Genomic DNA, 13,648 nt, shown 5'->3' with positions numbered 1-13,648 from the left:
AGCGGCCAAGTCAGGCATGGATCTGGAGAACAAGTGGTAGGCTGCACCGCCCCAAGCTGCTTGTACATGTCATCAGGCATCACATCTTGAAACAGATCCAATCTACCCTAGATACACGATACAGAGGTGTATCTAGGGTAGGGCAGGCAGGGCACGTGCCCTGGGCGCCACTTGAAGGGGGGGTGCAAATTCTTAAAATTAATATTTTTTTAAAAAAAATGGCTGCTGAAAACAAAATGGCCACTGCACATGCTCAAATGGCCTCTGTGAGGCCCTAGGCCATGCCAGGCCTCGCAGAGGCCATTTGAGCATGTGCAGTGGCCATTTTGTTTTCAGCAGCCATTTTGTTTTTTAAAAAACCAATTATTTTTTTAAAATGGCCACTGCACATGCTCAAATGGTCTCTGCGAGGCCCTAGAGGCCAGCGGTGGGAGAGGTAACCTTTGCAGACCCCCCTCCCACAGCCTATAGGAAGCTCCCCGAAGAGGCTACAGGTTAAAAAAATTAATTTAATATAATATAAGTCACTGTACACATATTCAGTTTGGCACTATGTACAGAGAATCAGGGCTTGTGAATACTGAGCTGAAGCTTATGAGCTAGGGTTGTATTCATTTGCTCTTACTTTGCTTCTTATGATAAGTGAGTTAAATGTGGTGTCTTAATAATAAGGTTATTAATGGTGAGTTTGTTTTTGAATCAGTGTGAAATCCTTAGTATTATTGCCACTGGGAGTTTCTTGCTCTCTTTCTCTCATTTTAACTGTCTTTCTGAAATACTAGAATATATTCCAAGCAGTGACACAGTTGACTCTGCATATCCTTTAATTCTCCATTTATTTTTAAAACTTATGTAATAGTGATGCTACAATGCCTAGTAGAGAATTAGACAGGCGCTTCTGTTTAGTTTTCCAAGTACACCCCCACATAGTATGTGGGTATTTCATGAGCCCCAGCATACTGAAATTTGTTGTTTTCCAGCATTTTTTGGTCTGGCTACGTCCACTGCTAAATAGTTTTTGAAATTTTAAAAGATTAATGAGCTTGACTTATATTTTTCAGCTGATATTATAGTAAAGTTATCAGAAAGATGGGTGTCAGATGTTTGGACAGGGGGCGCTATTTCAGTGCTTGCCCTAGGCACTATTTTCCCTAGATACACCTCTGCTAATACTGCAAGAAGGATTGCTGGACACAACCTTAATAGAATCTGCAGAAACAATGGAGTCCAAGTCGGCCCTAATACAAGAGATTTTTCCGCAAAGAACCCATTAAAAGCATCACAACAGAACAAAGTCCCAGGGGATTGGTTTGAATTGGAAGGAGCCTGAATCAAACTCCTCACAACCCGGGACAGCTCTGATGGACACGAACCCACAGACGCAATGCGTGCGGACCAGAATTGTTTTGGGGTTTTTTGCCACACACAATGCCTCTGCATAAACCTTCAAATGGGCTCTATGCTGTGTCCTGTCACATTCAAGCTGGGTTCTCCTCCACTTGCGCTCCAGTTGCCTACCTTGCTATTTCAGATCCTGCAACTCCTTTGTATATCAAGGGGCCACTTTTAAAGCAGATCGGAAGGGATGCTTAGGAGCGATCGTGTCTATTGCCCTGGTGAGATCCCCATTCCAGGTTCCCACCAAGGCATCGACAGAATCACTAGCAGAACCAACATCAAAACACTCCAAGGCTTTTTGGAATCCTACTGGGTCCAGCAGCCATCTCGGGCGGACCATCTTAATAGGTCCTCCACCCCTGCAGGGCTGGGTTGTGGCTGTGTAACCAACCTTAACCAGGTAGTGGTCTGTCCATGACAATGGGGAAACCACAGGATCCTGCACCCACGGAACACCCCCTGATCCAAACAAAAGACCAAATCGAGTGTGTGGCCAGCAACATGAGTTGGTCCTGAAACTAGCTGGGATAGGCCCATAGTTGTCATGGCCACTATGAACTCCTGAGCTGCACCAGACAAATCAGCCTCACAATGGATATTGAAGTCCCCCAGAACCAAAAGTCTGGGTGACTCCAACACCAACCCTGAGGCCAGCTCCATCAGTTCAGTTAGGGTGGACGGTACACCAACAGAATCCCCAATCTATCCCTAGTTGCCAGCCTCAGAAAGACACACTCAATGTAAGTCAGCTGTCACACAGGGGCCCTGGTAAGGGAAATGGTATCCTTATGGACCACAGCCACTCCACCCACCCACCCACTTCCCCATGCCTGCTCCAACACAGAGTAACCTGGTGGAAGAAGCTGGGCCCAAACTGGGCCACTAGCCTCCCCCATCCAGGTCTCAGTTATACAAGCCAGGTCAGCTCCCTCATCCATGATCAAGTCATGAATGATTTCAGTCTTATTCTGAACCAACCTAGCATTGCAAAGGAGCAAGGCTAAGTTCTGTGGGAGACTGGAACTGCTCCCTGAGGCCAGAGAGCTGACAGGGCAGCCAGAAGTGGAAACAGTTATTAAATTACTGGTTTCCCTTCCCCTGTAATGGCCAGCTGCTCTGCCAACGCCAATTCCTCTATTCCCTCCCACAACAGTAATAGCTGCCCTAGAGCCACTGGACCCCCCCCCACACACACACAGATCATTCTACCCAAGAGAACCCAAACACATGACAATGAAAGGCCTGGCACAACCCAATAAAAGGGAAGACTAACAACATCCAACCCAGACCTCCAACCCCATCTTATAACTCCCCCCCCCCAACCCCAGTCCCACACCGAAGGCCCGGCACCAAAGCCCAGCCCCCTTTGGCAGACGACATTGGCGGCTGCCTACTTGTGGTCTGCTGGCATGCCTTCCTCCAATATATGCAGCCAAGGACTCCAGAAACCTCTCCTCTCACAATAGATCTCTGGTACTTAGGGACAGGTGGAACAAGCCAAGCATTCAGATAGAAGGCACAGGTGGAATAGGACAGCAATTAGGCTGCCACAAGTGAGTCCTTCAGAAGGTCTGTGGAGGCAAAAACAAACTTCCTCTGCTGAGACAGGAATGTGCAGGCAGGGTGAGATGGTTGTTATTCATTAGGAGAGGTCGGGGGGCTGACAGAATCTACCCCCTTCCTCTCTTCACCCTCTCCAACCTCCCACTTCACACACAATTCTGGTTTTCCCCTCCATATTGCAACCTAATCTGATTTATGGGGTTTAAAAAATCCTCTTTTCGTGTCAGAGTATCTGTTATGCCCAAACTCACAGTAAACATGTGGTAAAGCCTGCTGTCTGAAAAAGCTCCAGGAGTTTACCCTCTAAATTTGGACAGTGGAGAAGATAAGAGAGGGAAAGGAAGAGAGAGACTGCAGTAGCCAGGAATTAATGTGACCATTAGGTGTTGTTACATTTGGGGTTATGGATGAGCATGAGGATTAAGGGATTAAGCCAAAGGCTTCATCGAACGGTTGAGTTTTGAAGACGATTCTGAAGGAAGAGAGAGTGAGGCCACTTTACTGGCTGCCAGAGACACACCACGGAGTCATGCTGAAAACAGCAGCCCTATGGTGAGTTCTCCCTCTCCATCCCCTCCACCACAATATTTAGAAATGCTGACCCAATGGTGGGTTTCCTCACCCTGCTACCCACCATTGGTGCCACTGGTGGGGGTGTGTGTGTGGAAAATGCATGTGATAATGTCACATCACAGAGTTGTTGTTCCTAAGTATTATTTTATGTGCACCGCAGATCTTACACCCCATTCCCAAGTGTGTCTACTAATGGTGTCTTCATACTTTTTCTTTATATACTGTATACACCTATAGGTTTTTATACAATATTCCTAAAAATGTAAAGCAAAAATGTGACGAACAAGTGTTTGACAACACATGTGACACACAGGTACACTTGTCAGAGATCCAGGACTGGCTGTGGTTCCCTGCTGAATGTACACCTCTGGGTTTGTTGTGCAATTGCACTCAGTGTCTGATGTTCTGACCAGGGTTGTTGCTAAAGGAGAGGGGGCCCATGTTTTACCCTCTCCCAAGTAGCCCCTTGGTATGAGGGAGATAATGAAGAAAATAGAAAGGGGTGGAGCTGGGGGCCCCTCAGGAACTGGAGGCCCAGGTTCTTTGAACCCATCTGCTCAATTATAGCTACACCTCGGTCCTGACTAATGAAGTGTGTGCACTTTGATGGACTGCAGGAGCACAGCATCAGCTCTCACACAAGTCTCCCTTTCCCCTTGCCTACATGATAATGAAACTTACTCAGAGTGGCCCAACCGAAATTAAAAGAACAAGTTAGATATTGTATATATTATCACTCAAGAATTTCACAGACTAATTTACATAGCAATAGGAATGAGAGAATAAGAAAAAGAATGAGCAAAGTGTTCCTCTGTCTATACAATCTGTACATAAATGCATGGGAGAGACCGTCAGCTATTGGAGGGATGCTACACTATGCTGGATTGAATACGGAAAATTGCTTTCCTCCTGCTAAATAAAAGAGAGCCATCCTAATTTGCTTTCCTCCTGCTAAATAAGAGAGAGCCATCATAATTTGCTTTCCTCCTGCTAAATAAAAGAGAGCCATCATAATTTGTTTTGCACGATAGTGAGAGGTTGCAACTTGAATACTCTCCCTGAGGGCATCCTTGTATTGGTTGAAAGCGGAACGGTTTCAGTTTACCCTTGTGAAAAATTAAAGTACGGTACCTGGCTCACCACTGCAAAGGGCAAAATATGTCATTTACTCTTGTCACTGGGAATCCCGCAGTACATTGCTAAAAGGAAGGATTCTTTTACAGAACTGAAGTAAGAGATACAAAGAATCTAGTTGTACAGGTCAACAGTCCCAGGTCTGAACTGCTTTCTAAAGCTATAAACCATAGTGGTTGTACCAGGGAAAATGCAGTCTTTCTTGAGATAATGTTGAACAAGAAAAGATCGCCTGAAGTTATCTTTAAAAATTAACACCATCTTCCCACTGGAATCAGAGGCTGACATACCTGCCATGTAAAAAAAAAACAAAGAAAGAAATTTCATTTCTGCAGCAGAACTCTTCATGCAAATGCAAAAATTGTGCGAACTGCACTGCACAACAGTGAAGCCATTATGTATAATGGCTTCACTGTCACACAATTCCATTTGTGTAATTTTTATGTTTGCACAAAGAGTGCTCTTGAGCAACTGTGTGCAATGCACATTCTGTTGCAATGTGCATGGAATTTTGTACAGGACGTCAGCCAAAAGAAATATATTCACCACCATCTTTCATGTTATTCACATTCCAGACAGTGCTTAAGGAAGACAATTCAAAGAACTGCTATATTGCTATGAAATGAGTCATGATCAGAAGTTCCTCCTGCAAACACATATCTAGCCATCTGTCAGCTATGTCAAGTCCACAATTTGACTTCTTTTGCTGGCCAGGAGCACATTTTAACAGCTTCAGCTGATACATCAGCTACGCCCATTTCTGGAGGTAAATGACCTGAAAACAGTGGTTCATATGCGGTAACCTCCAGGCTCTACTACTGTAATGCACTCTATGTGGGACTGCATTTGTACGTAGTCTGGAAACTATCATTGGTACAAAATGCAGCAGCTAGATTGATCTCTGGGACAACCCAAAGGGACCATAAAACACCAGTTTTAAAAGAATTGCACTGCCTGCCGATATGTTTCCAAGTGAAATACAAAGTGCTGGTTATTACCTATAAAGCCCTCAATGTCTTGGGTCCAGGGTAGACAGCCTCCTTTGTCATGAACCTTGCTGCCTATTAAGATCATCTGGGGAGGTCCAGTTATGGTTGTCACCAGCTTGTTTGGTGGTGACTCAGAACTGGGCCTTCTCTTTGGTTGCTTTGGAATATGCTCTCTGTCAAAACAAGAGCATCTCCATCTCTGATTGCTTTTAGGAAGACCCTTATGACACACCTTTTTTTTCTCAGGCTTTTAACTGAAATTAGTTTTAAACTCTTTAATTGCTTTTATCCTATGAAATTGTTTTAACTTTTTTTATTCTGTGAAATTGTTTTAATTTTTTACTCTGTTTTATATTTGTTTTGAATACAGCTATCAGGTGACATAAATATGATACATGCATGCATACATACAGCAAGCTGGTCACTCCTCACTCTTAATTTTCCTAGCTTCTTTCAAGACCCAAACCTCCAACACTCCACCAACAGACTCAAAGGCTCAGTGCTTTTGCTGTTCCAGACCTCTCTCCCCAAGCCTTCAAAGTTCTGCAAGGGTACCACACAAGGAGAGAGGGTTGCCATAGCCCCTTTCTCCATGCAGTGTCTCTGAGAAGCTTGGATCTGGAACTTTCTTTCTTTCTTTCTTTCTTTCTTTCTTTCTTTCTTTCTTTCTTTCTTTCTTTCTTTTTTGCATTTTAAAATGTATTAGTTTTACAATATCTTAACAATCCAATTACATTTAATTAAGTAAATATTGACTTCCCGCTTACCAGTCTGCATGGTTCATATTAGCTATACAAATCTACCATTGCTATAATAATTCAAAACATATATACTCCACATTGCAAACTCGATTTTACCCTGCCCAACCTGCTGTTGTTACTAAATTTCAAACCCTGCTGAAAGGTCCATATTGGAAAAATAGTTCTTTAAGTAAAGTAAGAATGGTTCCCAATCTTCTTTGAAACATTCCAAGTTTTCATCCCTTATGAGTGCTTTATGAGTGCTGGATCTGGAACTTTCTAACCCTTGAAAGGCTTTGTAAAGCCATCACATGAGGGAAAACCCGCACAGTGAAAAACCCGAATTGTGTGTGAACTGCTCCCCGATAACTCACAGGGACTTCGGGGTAAATCTGGCTGATATGTGAATGTACCCCCTCCATTCCGGAGGAGATGCAAGTTAAAGGGCTTTAAAAGACCAGTGTGAAAAACTTCCTGGTGATTGCAGCAACATGCAGCAGAAGGAGGGGAAGTTGGTGCAGTATGAAATGTGTTTAATCACTTAATGCTGCTCCAACTTCCCTGCCCTCAGTCTTTCAAATAGGCAGAGCGGGGGTGGGGGAGCAGAGAAGGACAAGGATGGTGGGTGGTGCATCATAAGACAAAATTGGGTACAGGTGCAGGTCTGGTTAGAGTGGGTTGGCAGCAGTCGGTCTGAGTAGGCAGCTCATCTACCATCTCCACCAATCCATTGCTTGAGGTGGCACATATGAAAAATAGCACAGAGTTACTACTCTATCCCAGCCAAACACAGACGCTAAGTGGCACTCCAAAGACAATTGATTGTCCACAAGCCAATGTAACATTTTAGAAAAACATCCCCACTTTAAAATATCAAGAAAATTTCAGCAATAAAGGACAGTTTGATGTGAAAGTAAGAAAGATTAAAGTTCTCCGTTTGTGAAGGTGTACTGACAGCAGATATCAACGTCTGAATGCTTTTGGGTGCCTGGTCTGATGAATAACAACCACATAGATGCCAAATCAGCAAATATATGCTCATGATAGACATTTATTTTAATTATGAACAAAGTAAGAATTTCAAGTCAAAGGAATGCAGCTCAAAAAATACAATCAAGTATTGCAAGCTGGGGAAATAATCAATTCCTTTATTAAGCTGTGGGCAATTTAACAATATCTAATATACCTGGAGGAATGTTTCTGGAGCTGCTTGAATGTGCGAATGTCTGTGGCAAGCTCATAGAAATTCCAGGTGAAATGTCTCAGAAAGCAAGAAGATTCTCACACCTCTAAATTAGATTATCCCCCCCCCAATTGCATTATTTTGTTTGCAAAGTGTGTAAAGGATTGCAACTAAGCAATAGGAGCTAACCAGATTTAGTAGAGAAGATTTACTGGTGAGAGTTAATTGTGATGGGACATACTTGTTACTTTATAGTCTGTTTTGTTTCTTATTAAGTAAAACTGTGCCATCAAGTGGATTTAGAGTCCTGGTACCCACAGAGCCCTGTGGTTTTATTTTGGTAGGAGAGGTTTACCATTGCCTCCTCCTGCGCAGTATGAGAGGATGCCTTTCATCATCTTCCTATATCGCTGCTGCCCGATATAGACCCAGCAGGGATTCAAACCAGAAGCCTTCAGTCAAGCATTTCCCAGTAGGTCACTGTAAAAAGCAGTGAAAAAGAAAATATCCAAAATAGCCTCTCCTTCTAACAATTAGTGTTGATTTTTGTTGTTACATTGTGAGTGTGTTGTACACTTCCTTCTATCTCCAAAAAATATCTAATTTAATGAGATATTTGAGATTTCCCCCCAGATTTAACTGATCAGTCTGTTAAAAGGTAGGTGATTAATTGACTATACTTATTAAATTGACTGACCACCCTAGTTAGGCCCATTTCTTCCAACTCAAATGCCAAGACCGATTTTTGCTTTTCCCAGAGTGTAATTTCTCAAAGCAAAGTTTATTCTTTTGTATTTTCCTGGTGTCATTGCCTTGGATACATCAAAGGCAAAGACATATTTCTCCCACTTTGGTACCTGGCCTTTGCAATAATGAAAATAAAGACTACCACTAATGGTGCCATTAGCCCAAGAAGAGAAGGGCTGGGGGAAATAATGTTAATATGATGATGAAAACAAGCTTCTCCCTCATTCTTCATCTCACTTGGGAATCTGGGATGACAGTTCAGCACAAGTGTGACTCATCCCATGGAACCCGTGGTTGAAAATGTGACCTTTTCAACATTCTGCATTTTAACATGTTTGTAAGGCTGCAAATAAAAAGGGAGGTGGAAATGACCTTTTGTAACTTTACAAAGAATTACTTTGTCTTTGGGGGCAATAGAGTGACAAGCTTCAGAAAATTGCCCTATACTTGGATAAAAAGCATATGTAGGTGAAGAATAAATCAAATCCTTCACTCCTTGAGAGATAAATGCAGTTGCAAACCAGCTAAGACTTTAACTGGTCTGATCTGAAAAAATATGTTTACTCAGAGGCCCTGGCAGTGCCCCCTGAACATGCTCTATGAACAATATTTTTGATCGAAAATTAACTCTAAATCTGTCACAAAACTATTCATTGTCTCACCATTAATAGATGAACGTGTTTGACAAAACAATATTTGAAGAAAAAACATTTTAGCTTTTATTGTTCACTTCCAACACACTTAGAAGGGATGCCAGACAACATTTTATGTGTGGTGGAGGCAGTTTTGACACAATCTCTGCCTTGAAAACCAATGCTTCAAAATGCAGTGAATGGGCCTTGTCAGGTGCAATGTCAAGCCAAAATTCATTTTCGCCAAGCTTCTAAAAGAAAGCGTAGGTATGCTCCACAGATGATCAGCAAGAGCATAGTTAGTTTGGGTTGCAGGTGACTTGTCTGGCCCCTCCCTTTGCCCAGTCTTCCCAAATGCAATCCCAGAGTTCCAAGTCTGCCCAACTCCTGGCAATGCTTCACTCCATGATTCCCGCCCTACTCTTACCATTGGTTGCCAACTTGGTGTGAGCATGCAAAAGCTGCATGACCTGCTTCAGCTCTTTTTGCCCAAATTGGCTACTCTCAACTGGTCAGAGCCTAGCCATGGAATGGCTATTCAAAGATGGGCCACCCACAGCTTGCTGGTCATCTCCGAACTTTCTTATAATAGTTTAGAAGGAAAGGAGGATGCCGGCCCAACACAGAAAGCCACCCGCAGCTTGCTTTTGGCTCCTGTAGACAACCAGCCCTTCCCTCACCCCACAAAACTCCTGGTCAATGTCTGCACCCAGCACACAACAATATAGGAGAGTTGCTGTTGCGTTCCGCTGATGGTAGTGGTGATGTCACCATGCAGGTTTTGCCCAAGTGCATCTGGAGGGAAGACCACAGAGAGGCTGCTTCTCAGTTGCTCTGCGCTGGGGTCTATGTGGACAGAGGTGGAGCTCTTGCAATAAGCCAGGGCAGTTTGGACACAGCACAGTGACAAACTGAAGCGTGGTTAAATAAGCAAGCCAACTACACACGTTGGTTACAAAAGTTGGTTTGTTGGGCCAAATTGAACCTCAGTCGAATTTCAGAGGCAAGTGTGGATGAAAATACAAACTGGGCATGCTGAAACCCAACCCAGCTTCCACGTTGTGTCTGAACTGGTCCAATGTGTGCCCAAATCCCACTGCAATCCCACGGAAGAATAATAGCCCTATTCAGATTTTCAAAAGCTAACCATGCTGAAGGTTACAATGCCAAAAGCGGATAGGAAGTCCTGTCCTGGCACTGTCATTCCCTCCAACTAGCCCACTCATGGTTCAGGGGCCATATGTGTGAAGAGGGAAGTGTCAGGAGCATGGTGGCCAGCACTTCTGTGATCAGCAGCTTTGGGCAATCCGGGCTGCTGATCATGGAAGCGTTGACCATCAAAGCCCCAGAACTTCCCACTTTACACAAACAGCCACTGAACCATGAGGGGTGAGTGACCATGTTGGGGCAGGCCTTCTTACCCGCTTTCAGCACTGTAAACATGAGCGTGTGGAATTTTGAACATCTGAAATGTCTATCGACATTTTGATGTGTGGGGTGAGTCATTTTAATATAGATTTACTTCATTCCTTTAGTTTTCCTCCACACACCACACATAGAATGTCTGGGCTGGTTCAGACAACATGTTTGATCAACCCTTTCATGACACAATTAAAGTCATAAACGCAACATCCACCCTATGTGGTGAAGAAGTGAACATATGGTTTCTCTTACGTCCAAACATAAGAGGCAACATTCACAAAGTAAGGGAACATTTTATAGAAATGTTAATCAAATCGAGGTGGGGGCTGGGACATGAGAAGTGGCCACATTCGCTTGGATTGGTCCATTTTCTTAAAAATGTGTACTACAATAGTAATTTCCTGGGTATTTATCTTTTAAAATATTTGGTGAATCTTTGTTATTACTGCTAACAGTTGCCCCATTCACATGTAACATAAAACTAGAGTTTCAGGGGCCAGAGGCTGCCAAACCTGTTTGTCCTAATGCAGGAAATTCCAGTTCCGCATGGAGAGTAAGCCAATATTTTCTTTTCTGAACTCCAGTTTGAACCCTCGGGTTGTAGTGAGTTTCGCTGTTCCAACCTGAGGTTTCCCACAGCCTGCATTACGTGCAAATGCAGAATTGCAGGCTCGGCTGTCAGGAACCAGAGTTGAGGGAGGGAGCTGCTCCCTCTCGCTAGCTGTGATTGGCTGTGCAGGCTGTCCTTCATGCAAGAAGGAAGGAAGCCCACACAGCCCGTTCCCCCTCCTCTCTGCAGTTTCTCTGTTACACCCCAACTCTCCCCAAGGAAAGTGGGTGGGGGGTGGGGAGTGGAACCGTGGGCCCATTCCACTTTGAATGCAAATGCAGGCAGTGTCTTATTATCAATATCGGTATATCTTGTTGGTTTGCCAAAAATGTTGTTGTAGCCAAATTAACAACATGGCACAAAATACAGTATAAACCAAGAATAAACTCTAGTATAGATGACCAGCTTGCAACCAGCTACTTGAACCTTCATTCACCCTTTCCTAAGCCTAAACAGTGAATCTGTCAGTCTAAATGTAATAAGTGCATTACAGTCTGAAAGTAAGAACTTAATCTTGTTGCTGTTGCGACCTCTCCTGACTTGAGTGAACAATTCTCCAAGCAATTTCTTCCTTGACAAATGATACATAGGACAAGACAGCAAATGTTATACTTTCATTTTCAGCCATATCACATCTACACAGGCAGTGCTCTCCTTGTATCTTCCTGTGGCTGCATTCACACAATCACAGTGTTCTTGGTTAAAGAATCAACCAGGATCACTGAGCCCTGTGAAGCTGACTGTGACAACCTAGAATTTCTGGGGATCCTGGTCAATACACTGTGGTTAATCCATATTTAACCAGGGCTGTGTCCTCATAATCACAAGGATTCTGGCCAAAAATGTAATCAGGATCCATGAGCCCTCCACCCTCCTGTGGAGCTGATTGTGAGAATACAGAATATCAGGGCAATCCTGGGTCAAACCACGCCGGTTAACCTACATTTATCCAGGATAAAAAACCAGTATTCACCTTCTGGAAACTGAGCAGACATAATTCAGAGCCATAGAACCATGTTTGCCCCACAGAAAAAAAGGCACTTTCAATTTAAGCGAACCCTTTTCCGCTCCATGAGACATTTCAATAAAAGGATAAATGACAGAAAAAGATAGGAACCTATAAATGTCTATATCTTGAGCAATAAAATATGGATATCCTCTCTCTAATATTCTTTTTGAATTGGCTTGTTTCCCAGGGCGTTTTTCACACAGGGCTTTTAGCTCACATCTCCTCCAGAATGGAGGATGTGTGTTAACATATAGGCCAGATTTAGCCCAAAGTCCCTGCAAGCTATTGGGAAGCACTTCACACACAATTTGGGTTTTTCATTGCACGTTAGAGTGTAGCCCGATTTATATCCAGGGTTTAAAAAAATCCACTTTTTATGTCAGTTTTTTGGGACAACTTCAAACTTGCAGTAAAGCTTTGCAGTAAATTTGTTGTAAAGCCTGCTGTGTGAAAAATGCCCTGATTACAACCCTTTTGTACTAGTGTAGTGGTTAGAGTGCTGGACTAGGACCGGGGAGACCCGAGTTCAAATCCCCATTCAGCCATGATATTAGCTGGGTGACTCTGGGCCAGTCACTTCTCTCTCGGCCTAGCCTACTTCACAGGGTTGTTGTGAAAAGAGAAACTGAAGTATGTAGTACACCACTCTGGGCTCCTTGGAGAAAGAGCGGGATATAAATGCAATAATAATAATAATAATACTAAAGAATGTTTTTGTATTTGCAATTTTTTGTGTCGCCTCTCTAACCCAATGCCAATTTGGTAAGTTAGGTTTTGCACCCAGGCTGGGGTAGAGAGGGCAGACATGTGGCCATCTGCCCTGTTTCAGGAGGCCACATGTTGCAGTCTGCCAATAGGGAAGCATTGCATCATGGCAGTATAAAGCCAGGTGCATGCTTCCCCACTCCTCACTCCAGCCAGGTTCCTCAGCTCCTGCCTACCCACCCTCTGTTCAGTGAGAGTTTAGCTGGTCACTTTGGAACTAAGTAGGATTTTTTCGTCTTCACCAGATTGGCCTTGCGTGGATTTTTTTTTTTGCCTACTGCTCACTGACAGTGTTTTTCATGGGGGGACTGCCATATTAGGAACAGGAGTCATTGGGTAGGCTTGGTGGTCAAATGAACATGTGAGTGTGGGCTTGGGAGGATAAGATCTTCCCGTAAGCACCTTTTCAGGTGAAGGTGGTTTCATGGAACAGCCCCTCAGGGTTTTGTGGCTTGGAGATGGACCACGTTTAGGGTGCCGCTCAGCTCGCCCACTCAGAGCTTTGGGGCTTGAGGGGTGGTGACTGTAGCGGCTACCTCCTTGACATATTAAACTGTGTGACTTGATGGGGGCTATGCTGATCTTCAGCTGGCATCTGCAAAGCCCAGCTGCTTCTCCCAACAGCGAGGGGGGGGGCAGGCCTTGCTAGGAGGCTGTTCCTCCCTGGAATGGGGTGGAGTTCCCACATTCTAGTTGTGTATGTATATGCCTGTTGCAGATATCTGACTAGTTTAGTTAATAAAGTGTGGTGTGGCCCTCGTTTCACCATGTGCATCCTCCAGTCTTCTTTTGGATCTGGGTGCAAAAGAGTTGTCTTGTCACTTCTTGCTCTCTTTTGTTTTTTGGGTTTTCTTCTGTTTCAATTTGATATTTTTAAACACTG

The sequence above is a fragment of the Hemicordylus capensis genome, chromosome 5 (genome assembly GCF_027244095.1).
Source record: "Hemicordylus capensis ecotype Gifberg chromosome 5, rHemCap1.1.pri, whole genome shotgun sequence".
Taxonomy (NCBI): Eukaryota; Metazoa; Chordata; class Lepidosauria; order Squamata; family Cordylidae; genus Hemicordylus; species Hemicordylus capensis.
This window is presented reverse-complemented; position numbering follows the sequence as displayed.